A 15911-nucleotide genomic window follows, 5' to 3' on the forward strand; every position below is an offset into this window, starting at 1 on the left:
TGCCGGTGAAACCATTTCCATCATCCCATGTAACGCAGCGAGCGTAACATAATGGATGAGAAAAGTGATTTTCCTGTTTGGAAGTCATTCGGAACTCCACTAAAAAAAACCTTTCCCCAGAGGACGAAGTGCACTAAACTGTGCACGAGCAGAGCACCTACCAATGTGTCAGCGCCAACGACACTCGCAAGGGGCGCCAATGAATCATTCTACTTGCGAGCATTGAAACCATCGCCACCCTCTTCCCCCCTGTGAGCAGCAATGCACGAGAATATTGATGACGGAATAAACTTATCGAAATAAATTAAACGTATTTGTACGATTGCTTCTTGGCGGCGGTTGTTAAAGGCATTTTAAAGGGCAGGCACCCCAACACACAGCGCCGCGTACACACACCAGAAGATGGCTCTTCGAAGGCGGCAGCGGAAGTTATGGCACTCTTGCTTTGATGGCTCGCCGGATGTAACAAGCGGGACCGTAAAGAAATACGCCGCCGGTGCTGCGGTGTTGTCATGTAAAGTAGTTGTTAACACGTGTTGCATTACATTAATGATTTTCTTTTTGTTGGTGGTTCGTCATGTATGGTTCGGTACAGGGCGGCGACCATAAATTAGGTTTACAAACGACGGCTTCTTGAACAATGCCTGGTAGATTCGTGCAGTGGCATCAAGAATTAAACAGTATTTAAGGATGAGTTAATTAATAAGGTAATTGAAATTAACTTACAACAAAATTTATACATCTATGACTCAAATGAATTAGATAAGAACTTTGAGAATTAAGGTTAAGGCCATACGGAGATCCATTACAAACTAAATTGTGGAAAGTACAAGTAATAAATCAGGCCCAGCTGTTCTTGCAGGTATAATACATATCTCCAAATCTATTTCTAACTTACTGTTAAATTTAATCATATCAATAAAGGGATAAGCTTTTTACAATAAAACTGACATAAGGGTGGTTTATAAACCTTAGGCAAAACCTTTTTATGTCACAATTAAATAAAAAAAACGTTATCAAAACTATTACACTTGTTTCCCAACTCAGTACCGGACACAATATACTTCTCTTACAAATACTTGTTTCTTTGCAACACGCAAACATTACCAAAACAGCATAACACATCATCTTCAAAGAAGACGTCAGAAATATTATTTTATGTACCATTTCCGCCAAAAACAAACCGAGCTGCAAAGAAATATCTTTCCAAATTATACAAATTTGCTACTCCTAAAACCCTCTAATAGACACTATTATCCCAAGGATCATCTTCCACCGTCATAAAGGCTTCCGATTCGTGCAAGAACCAAAAAAAGGTACAAAACCCTTTAAAAATTTATTGCTTGCAACTCACTCAACAGTGGCGTCAAAGACCCCCGACACTCCTTGTCGCCGGACGCACGGCCAGGAGCGACGTCTACAAATCCCTGTTCCGCAAACGCAACCCAAAAGAGACCGCTTTGTGCCGCGAGAGGATGGAAGTTGATTAGAGAAACCAGTTAATTGGAGAGACACAGACCGAGCGGCCAGGGAGCGCCCCGGGGTCATACAAAGCGATAAGTGCGCGCGATGCGGTCGAAACACACACACACAAAAAAAGCCGGGAGGGTTGAAAACGTATAGAGACATCATAAAATCGACGACTTCCAATAAATTTTTCCTGCCGGTCTTGCGCGCGCGCGCCTCCGTCTCGAAAAGCAACGAAACAACAAGGAAGAGACCGGGGGATATGAGAAAGACATAAAAGCGGAGAACAACAAAAGGAACGCAGAACGGCACATCGGTCCGGACGCTAGAACTTGTTCAAACGAATGCCGAAGATTGAGACAAAGCACCGAACAATGCATTAGATTTGGGAAAGGGAAACCCGTCCCACAGCGACAACTACCGGCGCGCAATCTCGGCGGCGTCCAAAAATCGGCTCCTCTGTGCGGCATCGTCTGTTTAGCTCGTTTTTTTTTACCAGAATACCATTGACGACTGTCTTTGCCCTGAACTTCTAACCCGTTCTAGCGCTTACCTGGCAGGGGAAGATTTCTTTCCTCCGCGAGATTTTAACTCCAAACTCCAAACTCGAATTTCTAGTCACTGCTTCGCGAACAAACCCTTCCCAGCGCGTCATAATCATCGCTTTACGAGCTCTAATTGAGCTCGTAAATTTTTTAATGAAAATCATTCCTCACGGTGCCAAGAACTGTTCCAGAGTGTTGTGTGTCTCTGAGCATTAGTTCGATCCGTGACGCGGTTCATATTTGTACAGCGAGAGACTAAGTTGAGCCGCCACAAACCCTTCCAGAGGCAATTGGTGTCGTTTGAAGTGTTCGAGGAAAATGATGTGAAAATAATAATCTTCGTTAAGCAACGCCGTCCAATAGTGGCAACCGTGGCAATGTCTGGAGATTTCCTCCACTCGCAGAAGTACAGTTTTCTGCCAACAGATTCAACACGCAACCTGCGGCAACTCTGGTTTGAAGTTACCGCGTCCGCATGTTTGACGCCCTCGACCCGGGGGAAGGAATGCACATATAATCCTACACACAACACACCTGCCCTTGCACCGCGTGGGCGACTGGGTGGGTGGTTGAGTGTGGGTAATTTTCCACAAAATTAACCTCAACCTCATAATCGACGGGCTTTGGGTGGGTTCACCGAAGTGGCGTGAAATGTGGACACGCCTTAACGCGCACGAATTTATGATATGATAGCGAGCGAGAGACACGGTGGGCGTGTGAAAACATCGATTCCGCTGGCAATTGATTATGCGCTATCTATGCACCGGAAAGCATCAAATTGCAGTTCTGTTTCGTGATCAGTGTTATCAGTGTGTGGCACGGGGGGGGGCACGAACAACGTCGTCTTAACAAAGGCGAAGATTGACGGAATGTGTTGATGTTTTGGGCCGCTTTCTCTGGCTGGGTTTCTTCGTGTTGGCCACATTCTTAACTGAACAAAGGAAGAACGGGCTATCAAATCATGATGTTTAACTATTACTTAAGCATGATTTTCTTGTCACATTAGCTGTTTTGATTACATTTCGATTTTTTATACGTTTTACATTTCTGTTTGTAAACCAAATCAATATTTTTCAGATTTTGCCTCTTCGAGGACTTTTGCGCTAAAAATGGGGTCCTTTCCGTTTTAAGTTGGTAGGCTGAAATTTCAGCCTGTCAACTGTTTGCAGTGTATAGCAGTTTTCGAGCGGCTACCTAAGTGGTATAATATACATAAATACAGGTGGGCTTATCCCAAGGTGTATGAATTTAGAAGGCTGTCTTCTGCTTTCGAATGAAGATTTTAAGAGTTTTGTGTATTCGTCAAGCCTGCAAAAAGCATGTTTGAACTAAAATTTTAACCCATCCTGTCATAAAGTGATATTCAAATTTGGTTGTACAAAAAAACATGCTATGAGACCACCTGGACTACATACACTTTGATTCTGGATTCCATCACCGGATCTCTTGAATGCACCTTGGGATGAATGTAAACACCACCTTGTTTGCCATTTTTCAAGCAAGTACGCGAATATTGCGAGCAGGCACTGTCAAACTCCACACAAAAAACTGACTAGAATCGTGAAAGGCCCCAATGTTTGCTATTTTAGCTACAGTTAAATGAGACGCAAAATTAATACAATAATTTTGAACATTTTCAGGTTTTACTAATGTTACATCAACAAGCTTTTTTTGCGTAAAACTTTGCAACTCTTTTTTAATGATTTTATTGTTTTTACGCATTCTTAAGGCCGGGCTACATTGATCGTACTCGCAAGCGTAATTTTGATTTTCACTAGCGCATCTGGCGGCGGCTGGTGGAAGCTTTTTTTGGTCATCGAGGGAATGGACCTGCCGGATCTCAAAATTAAGTAGTTTTTCCATCGTTTTCCATTGCAAAAATGGATGCAATGCGTGCAAGACATGTGTATCTACGTTTTACAAAACTTTTCTCCTCCGATTTAAGTAAAAAACATGGAAAATTAACGTATTTTCTGGAGCGGCTCCAAATTGTTTGGCAAAATGCTTCGGTCAGCCGCCGCCAGATGCGCTGGTGAAAATCAAAATTACGCGTGCGAGTACGATCAATGTAGCCCGGCCTTTATATTTTTGATTGCATTAAATTATCGCGTAACACAAGTGGTTAAGTATATAAAATTGTATAAGAGATAAATTTATTCTTTTGTCCTTCATGACAATGACTCTTGAGAAATGGCATAGTTAGAAAATTGAAGAACTGAACAATTGTCTAATTACAAAAAACTGCTTAACTTTTTGACCCTTTCAAATGAGTTTCCAAGGACCTGATAAAAACTAAAACAGACTATCATAGAAACAAAACTCTTTTTCGATGCCTTACGCGAATATGGTTTCAAAATAACAGTTTTTTTTATTCTTCAACTTAATTAGTACCCTTAATTCATCAAGAATAATTTAACAATAACACTTAAATTAAGAACGACAGCTCTTTTTTATCACATTACCCTACTATCACATACGGAGAGAGAGAGCAAAAAAAAGGCTACTTCAACTCCACTCTGTCACCCCGCTAAACCCTTCGCCCACCCGTTTTGGGGCTGGGAATAATATACGGTCAAACGATAAGATAACTCATAATCATAAACCACGAACTGCCGATACACACAACAAAACAAAAGCCGATAACCGAGCCGTCGTTAATCGATGCGTCTGTTTGGAAACCCAGCAATCGTAATCCGTTTAGTAGGGAACACCAAAGTTTGAAGACTCCCAAAAAAGACAGAGCCGCCGCGGCACCAACAAAACAATAATGAAGTGCCTTAATTAGTTAGAATAAATCTTATCAAATGAGCCAGCCAGAGCGGTATCGCGGCGCGGATCAGTTTTATTACGCGGCGGCTTTTGACTTTCTGATCTTGCTTTCATCGGATGTACCGGTTCGAATTGATGGAACGATCGAATAAATTTCGGGATGAGGTTATTGTGGTGGTAGCATCACTCTGCTCTGTTCTGGAACCAATCGGTGGAAAATAATTTTTATTGAATGTGAAACGAAGAGCCACTGAGGGCAAGCAGTTCAAACGAGTTACGAGAGTAGTTTTTTTTTGTATTCAAACTATTTTAATTCATTTGTGATGGTTCACTAGAATGATTAAGTATGCCACAAATGGAAATAGAGCTGCTCGCGTGTTTCCATAATAAACACCAGGCAAGAGGTGATGATGGTGACATAAATGCAGATCCAATTTCGTGCTTCACCGAAAGCTTCTCGTTTTCCATTAGCATCGGGTTCGCTTCGTCAAAAATTTATCTGATCAGCTACCAGCCCGTTACAATATCGCACTAATAATTTGCACAAAGCAAAATATACATAAAAAATAAACCTCCCGAGCGAAACGTTGCGCTGAAACGTGCCACTGGCGGACACCTAGGATGAATATTAATAACAATTCCATCACCAACCGGTATGCGCAAGCGAGGGGTCGTAAAAAGTTCCTCCCAGTTGATGGTTCACTGTGTTGTTTTTTTCTTCTCTCTCTCTCTCTCCCTTCTGTTCCTGGAACCGTGAGCCCCATATTTTCCACAAACTTCAAAAGCTTGTCGACGAATTACGCTCGGACCAGAAAAAAGGCAGGAGAATTAATTAAAAATAATTTCTACCGTTTGCGCGTTACCGTAATTAGCGCCCCGAAACTTGCTAATGCGCATTTCCCGGTAGTGCCGGAGCCGTCACCGCCGCCGGGGTGTTGGGAAACCCCGTTGGGAATATCAATTCGAAATGGGGCGGGGGTTTGTTCCTCCGTACCTCGAGTGTTTTAGTCAAAAGGATACTTCGCTTTTTTTTTTCTTCTATCGTGTCTATCTGCCGGTTGCTTTGCGGCGCTCACCTAACGACTTCGCATCTAATCCCGGTGGGAACTCCGTAACCCATCCCGACCTTCTTGGTACAATTCTCGATGCACATGCTGCCCATAACCGACCGAGCCGGGTAACGTAACGTGCGACTGTATCCTCCAGGGAATGACAACTGTCGAAATCGTCGCTCTCAAATGTCCCCGGCAGGAATCTAACGATAATTTCCCCTTACAACTCGTAAAAGTGCTGCAACAGCAGCATTTAGACGCTGATACCAATCTTCAAACCCATCCACCATCGGGGAACAAAAAAAAAGGGAGAGAGGGGTGTAGGCTCCGTGTGCGACGAAGGCATGACGCTGGCATGCCCATTAGCGTGATGACGACAGATTTTACTGCCACTGCCCACCGTAATGTCGTCTTTAACATTCTATTATCCCTGCTCATTTTCATGCAATTTAAGGGTGGGACGCAAATGCGATTCGAAAAATTGCAACACGATTAAGAAAAATGATGATGGATAGGGTGTGTGTGTGTGTTTCCTCTTTTTTTTCTTTTGGAAAAGAAAATTGGTACGATAAACCAATTTAAATTGTACCTGAAGTTTCGCTGCTATCGATTAGCATATCGGGTTTGAGTATTCTTTTGCGGGACATTCAATGTTTTAGTGCTTAAATTTATTGGTTGTTTATGATAAATTGCTTTCCAATTAATATCATTCCATTATATATTACAGAAGCTTTGCTAGTCGAAAATGACAATTCTGGACAATCGGTTGCACCAGTTTGCCTTGAAATTGATTTTAAATTGTAATGAAAAACGATTGTCAAGTATACTTCAAACACAATTTCCCACTCCGGTCATTAAAGAGAAATTTTCAATAGGCATAAAAATTGAGAGAACTTATTGTTATTTGATATTAATTTGAATTTATGTAAGATTATATTCATTATATATAGCAGAGCTTTATATTTTAATGTATTTAGCTAAAATAAAAACCCATAGCTATCACGAAAAGATGTTCCTATGTGCTAAAACAAGGCTACAGATTGTGTTTTATTTGATGTAAATCTGGATTTAAAGTTAAGACCCTTTTTACACACAACATCTACCTGTCATTAAATTGTGTTGGATTGTAATGATAATATGCTATGATATATCTGTTCATGAACATCCGGTACAGATTCTTATTGGAACACTTTTAAATGCCTCAAACGAAATTGATTATTTCTTTCTTTCAATTTCTTTCCGTTTTTGTAGTTTATTACACATTAAACTTTGCACAAAACAAAACACTCCATTTGAGTCAGGCAATACAAAAGCTTCACAAAAACCGTTGTTCAGCTAAAGATGTCTACGAAAGGTAATTGGAATTGTTCAACACAAATTAGAAAATCAAATCTGCAACTCAAAACCTCGGGTCAAACAATTGACTTCCATTTTGCTTCCAGAGATTCCCAGCAGAGGGCAATTTTGGACAACTATACTTCATCAGGCTAGGTATCGTCCATGCCTACAATCCAGTTGAAGTTATTTTAATTCATATTTTTACTCAAAGCTTCTCGCATAAAAAAAAAAACCCTAAAAAAGTTAATTCAAAACAACCATTCTATGTAAATTTTAATGATACTACCAGCAAACTCAACACTTTGTACGATCAAAATTAGCAGTCAGTTCAATTAAATGATCTACAGCCCATTAAACGAACCATTTAACTGCCTATTAAAACCGCCAAAGTTTCTAACTTCCTTCCTTGAACGGCATACTGCCTAATTACCCAGACACCTAGTAATTATCGGATCGTTTCCAAATCAGCATAAAATGAAAGCATCACAATCTCCAATCGCCGATTAAATCGAAAACACGACAAACGATAATTTCATTACTTTACTTTGCCGGCCGACGCCCGTTATCGTTGTGCTTTAGCTACGCAACACCTGAACGCACTTTGCATTAAGACGCTTGGTTATGGTTCGAAAATTAGCACGTGTCTAGGTGTAAAATGTGGCTGTACTGCCCCATAATATTGAACAAATAAAATTACGCACACGCACCAGCGCGGGTCCATGCAAGCGTTTAAATGGGGGCAGAGCGATAAATACGATTGATTCATGCCAGTCGAACGGTGCACGGTCATACATTTTACAACTCACTCAACCGACACTAATGACGCCCAACGTCAGGGCTGATGAGTAGGACATTGCCTGCGCTGACACATTTCGCGAACAGCCTGCCCCATAAAGCACACGGAGCTAGGGCTAAGGTGAGAAATGGAGACACAATGGTGAATGCGATGTTGTTTGCTGACGAAAGCTGTCCAGGATTGACTTAACGTAACTGCACGCGTAACATGTAGGCTTCATGGCAGAACACGATAAATACGAGAGATGTATCGGTTTGCTGCTGGCAGGTAGTGGACAGTCACGGTATCGCATTTCTCCCACGAATGCATTTAACTTCCTTCCCCCGCCCGGAACCAGATATCCGGAACCTGCGAATGATGAATGCGTGACGACGCCCTGCTAAACTGCCGCCGTGTAAATGGTACGTGAAGAAGCGGCTGCGACTGCAAACACGGTGTGCACGACGCACAGTGCATCATTAGCTATTCCGAACGAGCCGTCAGGCATAACTCGCTAATGCATAAATGTTATTAAGTAGGCTTATAGTATTGAATTTTAATTAATTTGTTATAAAATGGAAATTCAATTAGGCTCGATCCGGCCGACTGTTTAGCGAGCGCCAATAATCTTCCTCCGGCGTTGCGTCGCGCACAACCCCAATGACTACAGGTGGCGGTTTGCCTAATCAATCGGTTGATTGCCGGGGCCGTCCGTGAGGTGTACACCACTTCGTGTCATCACCGTGTTCCCACTGGTTACTGCACCGAATGCACCGTCGCACCGTGTGCCGGTGCTCAACTGTACAGGTACATCTGTTGTACATTAAAAGTTGACAGGCGTACGATATGAACACACCGCGTCAGCACGCGGAACCATAATCTGGGCGTAGCAGAGGATCATGACGGCAACTGGATTTACACCGGTGCTCATTCCGGCTCATCAATTATGCAAAGCGCCAGGAACGGGAATGACTTTTGCCTTGTGCGTTGCTCGTACGGTCTCAACAGATGGCTATCGTGTTTTAGAATGCTAGATTACATTCTCGAATTGAATGAAGCAGTGTATTTGAACACTGATTAACATTTGTATCATGTCAGTGCAAATTGGTTAGTAAATATCATTCATAGGCTATAACGCAGGACATGTGTGATAAGGAAATGCAACATTTTCACATGTTGTGTTACCAAGACTGATGTGATGTTTAGTAGCTAAGCCTTCTTACACAAACATTCTTGTGCCGATTGCTATTAGGATTAGTTGATGTACCTTGTAAAAACATCAAACTAGGACGAAAATCACAAATGATGACACACGCGGTGCTGTATGTTTGAATTCTTAACTAAAGTGAGTGTTAATTGATTGTCGTGTTTATAGATACTTTGAGCCTCGTGGCTGAAAGCTTTAACGCATAGATGGTAAAATCAATCCAAAACAATGCTCTGTTTGGGATTCACCAAGTTTTGCAACCATTAGTAGATATCTATTTACAACTTCAATATTCTCCATTACTGAGAGATTGTATGGTTACAGAATTGTGAACCAGGACACTTCACATCATTTAAAATTCTTGATGATCAATGCAAGACCGGTATCAAATAGTTCTTCTCAACTCGACAATGAATTTAACACTGAATAAAATCAAACTTACGTTTATAGATGTCAAACGAATCAGAAATAATCGCCGACAGTTCATTCTTTTACATTGTGATGAAGCTTTCCATTACATTGAGATTATCAACGAATTCAGTAGGACCTACAGAGCCTTGTATGTAAACTTGTATTGAGCTTAAACCGAACTAGTGCCACAAATTCATGTGAGCGTTCTGCTCCAACCAACCAGTTGAACTGACGACATAAACCTAGAGTTGTCTTTTCTTGTTTAATTCCCAATGTCCTTTAGCTTCTTCCAGCAATGTGACAGGAAGTTCGTCCCAACTCAATTTCAACATTAATATTTCCTATGCCCCATAAACATACGAGGAGGCGCCTTACAAGCGAAAATGAAAAAAAAGTCTGTAAAAAAGACCTATACACATCAAAATGAAAAGAAAAGCAGAAAAACGTTCTATTACTCCCCAAATTTCGCTCCACACTCGCTCCCTCCATGGCGAGGTGATAAAATAGCTTCCCCGGTATGGTTGGTCCGGCAGCAGTTCCTCACAGAAATGGGGTGTATGATTAATGTTTCGACATCTACCGAGCCGACCGGGGCGACAGATTTATGGCATTTTATTTCACCTTCATTTCCTCGATGAGCTTCTTCGAAAGCCTTTTTTGGAATGCTTTTCCCTCCGCTTTGCCCGCTTTCCTGCGAGGATCTCGTGTTCCACTGAGCTTTATTGCAGCCAAATACGACTGATCATGGTGCTCCATTTTCTTGCCCAGTTCTGTCGTCTAGGTGACTTTCCAGAAATAAGCGCCCCTAGTACGGTCCGACCCGGAGGTTTTGCGGGAGCTTTTGGGCACCCATTTTTTTAAACGCAACGTCAGCGCACCACCATCAAACATGACGGACAGTTTCGGTGTCAATGTTTGGCCGAGAAATTGCTATACATTTACCCTTTTCTGTTGCTGCTGCTGCTGCTATTTGGTTCGGACACTTTTTCGGGCCGGCAGTTTGAAAAGGGTTTCTCGGACCATTTCCTCCATCCATCGCATTTCACTTCCCTTTCCCCATGAAAGAATATGGTGCTCATTTTATCGCGACCCATGAAAATGGGAGGGATAGCAGCCACCCCCGATTGACCTCCGGTGAACAAACGATTGCCCATATCACAAATCATTGCACCTAATCGCATAGGCTACGTGCCAGGCTACGTTGTGAGTGCACGTCCTCAACCAAAAAAAAAAGAAGTAAAATCTCCTTTCAGTAGGCTCAAAAGCCCGTAAAACGATTCCACATCCACATGATGGGTGGCCCGTGTCCTGTAAACTGGCAGCCGTTCAAAGTGAAACTGCACTGATTGTCCTCTCCGTGCTGGGATGAGTGTGGGCGCTTGCCCTCTCGAGATGGGTTTGACAAATGTGTGAATTTTCGTGTGATAAAATCTAACTGCCAGAAATGATTAACCCAGTAATGGGAGGACAAAGTGGTGGTTCATGACATATAAACTCGTTTTGTGTGAAGATTTTTTCTCTTAAAAGTTTTAAGTTAAAACGGAACACGGTTGGTGAGTCAGTGTATCAAGTCCACCGTATTCAACATCGGAAGTATTCTTTATCACAAATCTAATACAAATTCAATAATATTCATATAACAACAGTAACAAGCTTTTTTAATGAAATTATTTAAACAAAATGTTATATGATTGGAAATGTTTTTTTTTTTTGAATATACTCAGTATCTCTGTAAACAACCGCATGTTCAGGAATTACCAAATATATTCAGCAAGTGAATCATGAAAATCTGGCTAATGATGCGTCTATCACATTTATGAGATGAACTTTACTATCTTGATTTTATATTCTTTGATGAAATAATAACCTATAAGTTTTTGGTGTGACGTGGAAATCTATTAGACAGACAAGACTGGACGGAATCGATTCTCATTCGAGACGGTCTCCCCGTAGCAAGGACCTCGACCGTGTGTGGTATGTTCGATTTTGGGACGGTTGGCTTGTAGTAACTTTGAACTCGCGTTGGCCAGGGTGGCCTTCAAACATCGTTGAGGAAGGTCATCGTTTGCCGAATTAAGCGGAACTGAGGTGGATACTGTTTCGAAACGGACCTTCGACACTTGATCGTCCAGACGATCATAGAAACCTTTAGGAGGTTTCCCTTACTGGAAACGTTGTAGTTTGGAGGCTTTACCTCGGGCAGGGGGACATAACTAAACTCTTTAAATGAGAAGTCCTGACAGTCCGAACGAATCTGACCTGCCATGATCGGAGTTGGTTTTATTTACACTCAAATGAAGTTAAAGGTTTCGCACATTTGGTTCCGGATTGTATGTTGGAAAGTTATTGTTTTTACTCAGCTAGTTACGTTTGTCTTTTTTGACAAGAACGATGGCTCTAGTCACTAAGTTCCTGTTTTAGGTTTAATGCATATACTGTTCCTGCTTTGGGTTATGATGCAAAAATTGTTCCTCCTTCTTCTTCTACTATTTGGCGTAACGTCCTAAGCGGACATGCCGGCCTATACAGGCTTTACAGACTTAAGGCTTTGTTCCTACTTATGTTGTGCGTTTCGGTTGTTTTTGATAAGTGTGTCTCATCTGTTATTTGTATGAATGGGCCTGAACTCTTCCAGGTGTGTTGCTATGGTATGATCTGATTTACTTAATGTGTTATAATGAATGCGTTACAATGATGTGGTTTGGCTTTCCAAAGTGTGTTACAATGTGTCTATAGATGATAGTGTATCATAATAAGTTGTGTATAGCAGATATGCTACACGTGCACTTGTGTGAAACAACTAAATTTAGGAAGCATGAATAATGACGACATGATAGACTCTAGAATATACTTCTACCGGCAGGAGCAGGTAAATAAACAGTAAAACTTATGCTTTCTGATAGATCAGATAGAGTGTAGCCAGACTGTGATAGCCCAAGTGATAACCAAGTGATAGTAACAAAAATCTGAAAATAAACCAGTTTTGGAATATCATTAGAAAAAATCATTTGCAATGGACTTTTCTACTGTGTAAAACATTTCATATTTTTTATCTAAAATTGCACCTAACGAACAAACTTACAGTGCACTAGATCGATTTCTTCGAATGTAAACTAATTAAGCAACTAAAACAACTAAAAATGATCGCTAGCAACAGTAAGCTTAGACGTCAATTTTGTACTGTACACATATCCTATTTCAAATTGTTACTGTATACACAACCAATCGCTCAGCTACAAACCACCGACATCCCGAATGTCGCTCAGCTTACGTAAATGCAACCTGCCGCATAATTAAGTTCACCCACTAAAAGCTAACCCACTTCCGATTATCCACCAAAGGCTACCCACCTGCCCAGTGACGGGCCGGGGTCCACCAGTCGATCAGTACGCTCTCGAAAACCTGAAACCTATCGCGCAGAAAAGCTCATCATGTCGAACAAGCTTATTAGTCCTCGAACACGTTGTTACAACGCAACAATGTAAATCCCAGGAACCGGGCACGATAAAGATCGGCCGCCGCCTGTGAAGCTTTAATCAGTGCAGCGATGACAACGACGACGGCGAGCTTGGGAAAGGACCCTTCTTCCCTTTATCCCCTTTTGCGCCACCGCAATCCTCTTCACCGCCCAGTCCCCCGGTGACCAAAACAACAAACAAGGCCCGGAACGTGCTGACGAACATCGAACCGTACCGAGCCGGGTGCGCGGACCATCCCGGGCCAGCCGTCCACTGTCCCGCGTCGTGAGCCACATCCTGTCAATTATCATATTTCACTCGGAAGCATTTCCTCATTCACTACACGCGCAGCGTGGCAAGTGGCAGGTCCTGGGCGAGAGTCCACCCAGGGGCATGTGTGCGCAAAGTGTCTCTATGTAAAGGGAAAAGCTAGTAGCTACTAGCACTACCCAACCCCTCAGTGACCGGGCGCGTACGTGCCGAAGAGTGCATAATTATGCGCCCGGGCCTGCTCCGCCTCCACAAACCTCTGCTCTTGCGTATCGTGTATCGCGTACCGTGCTACATACAGTTCCACACGCGTTCGTTATCATGGCTGCGATGGCTTTTCTTTTGTCACCAGTCTCGGGGAAAGGATTTTCCTCCCGGCAGGCGAGGCTTGCCGAGTCCTTTCTTTGCCTCTGTACCGGCACAGAGAACGCACGTTTGACGCTGATATGCAAATCAGCCCTTACTCTCTAGCACTCTCTCTCTCTCTCTCTCTCATTCACGCAGTGACACTAACTTGTGAGTCGTTTCCATCACGCACAAGGGCCACGCTTCCCACGCTATGTTTCGTTGACAAATTGTACCTTCCTGCTCCGCATCCGTGTCGTCTCGTTGCAATGCTCTCTAACAAGTGATGCAGAAAAAAAGCGCATAGAAATTGGATCATAAAAATAGATTAATGCTTTAAAGTGGGGAAATTAAATTAAATTTGTGCGCTGTTTTTGAATTGACAATGAAATTTTTCTTTCCGTTCAAAACAGAACGCTGCCAAAAACAGCAAAAAATAAACCAAAAATAAACACATGAACATTTCATCACACAATGCCATCGAACAAAGCGCTGTTTGCCCTTTCTTTCTTTACACACACATGCCATAACCAACAATAAAAAAAGCTGGAACTTCCTTTGCGTATCCTTTACGTTGATCTGCCGAGATTGCTTTTAGGCGCGTACGGATTTCCGCCCATTTTTCGCGGGCCAACCTCGCGGCGAAACTAGTGTAAGAAATTGAAAACAAGCTTCTTTTTGCTTTCTCAAGAGCACATCTCTTATTCTTATCCTTCGGTACCCGCGGTGCCTAACTGTCTTTCTATTCATGTGAAGCGAAGAAAGAGCGATGACAAATAAAAAAAACCACACACACAACACAACCAGCGGAAGCTTTCTGCATTGCCGTGTTCTCCGGGCTCTGCATTCAGCTAAATTAATTGTACGTCAAATATTAGACCAGGCCTTGAAATTTGATATTATTTATGCAGCAGCAGCAGCATAAAGTGTTCACGTGCAATAGCCGGGCAGAAATATAATAGCAAATCATTCCACTCGGTTGCGGCAGCCCCTGTGTGCGAAGGATGTCGCTTGAGCCACGTACTGCTCGATTCTTTTCATCCAAGGATGGGCTTTGTGATGTTGGGATGCTGGGAGCAATCTGTTCTTTCGCTTCAATACGACCTGTTATGTTTGTTCGAGAGCAGCAGTTGAATTGACGATCGCGAGCATGGGCTGTGAACGTCGAAGAAGTTTGTTATGAATTTAGAATCAAGTTTTTCATTGTTGAATCAAAAATTATTTGTACGTACGATTTTAAGGAAAATTGTTTTTAACTTATTATATATTATACATCACAAGAGTTAGGGTTAGATAGTCCGAACAAACACAAAGACTGAATGGATTGCAACAAGTAACGAGATTTTTCAAATTATTAAAACACAACAACTTTAGAAGAAGATCACAAAATAGATTACAGTCAACTCTCTCTCTTATTTGAGAGCCTATGGGATTAAGGCAAATAAGAGGGATTTTCAAAATGGAAAGCTCTCAGATTAGAGAAACTTCTCTGTATTAATGACTCAAACAGGACACCAAGAGCTCTAATGATATCCTGACCGTGCTGACCGTTGCATATTGGTCATTGAACGTTTCATGTCAGATCAAGGATGATCGAAATCTTCAAGGTCATTCGTTGTAACTATATAATATGAAAACTTGTTCTCTATTTACTCCTCCTTGCTTGATAATTATTCCAGGATTAGTATGGGTTCGTTAACGACTGTAAGATCAGTATCAGTCCGAGGATTGGTATTTATCGCAGCAGTATCAGAACCAGCTCGGTATCAGTTCCAGAATCTGTACAGGTTCAGTGTCAGTTTTAGGATCCAAAATAGTTGTTTTCAGGACCAGCATAAGTTTAAGATCACCTCAAGGACTGCTATAGGTTCGTAATTAGTTCCAGGACCAGTATGGTTTTATGATCAGTTCCAGAAACAATATGGAATTAGGATTTGATCCAGTACTAATATGGATTGTTGATCAGTTTAAGTACAAAAAAAAATCTGGGAAACGCTCAAATCATCTTGGGGACACACCAAAGAAATATGGGAAGCAACCAAAAAAATTCGGAAAACAAAAAACCTTAAGAAACCCTGTATGCTAGAAACATCGCTTATCTAAGTAACAGAATGATTCGCAAATGTGGCACAATTATTATCGTTGTACTGTTTTAAGCAGGTCTGGTTTTATAGTCAATGTTGTGTTGATTTAGTTGTTTAGGGATACAACTGGGCCATAACTTATCATAGAATTGAAGGAAAAATCGCAAAATTTATAATTACAATTGTACAT

Source organism: Anopheles arabiensis, chromosome 3, assembly GCF_016920715.1.
Source record: "Anopheles arabiensis isolate DONGOLA chromosome 3, AaraD3, whole genome shotgun sequence".
Classification (NCBI taxonomy): Eukaryota; Metazoa; Arthropoda; class Insecta; order Diptera; family Culicidae; genus Anopheles; species Anopheles arabiensis.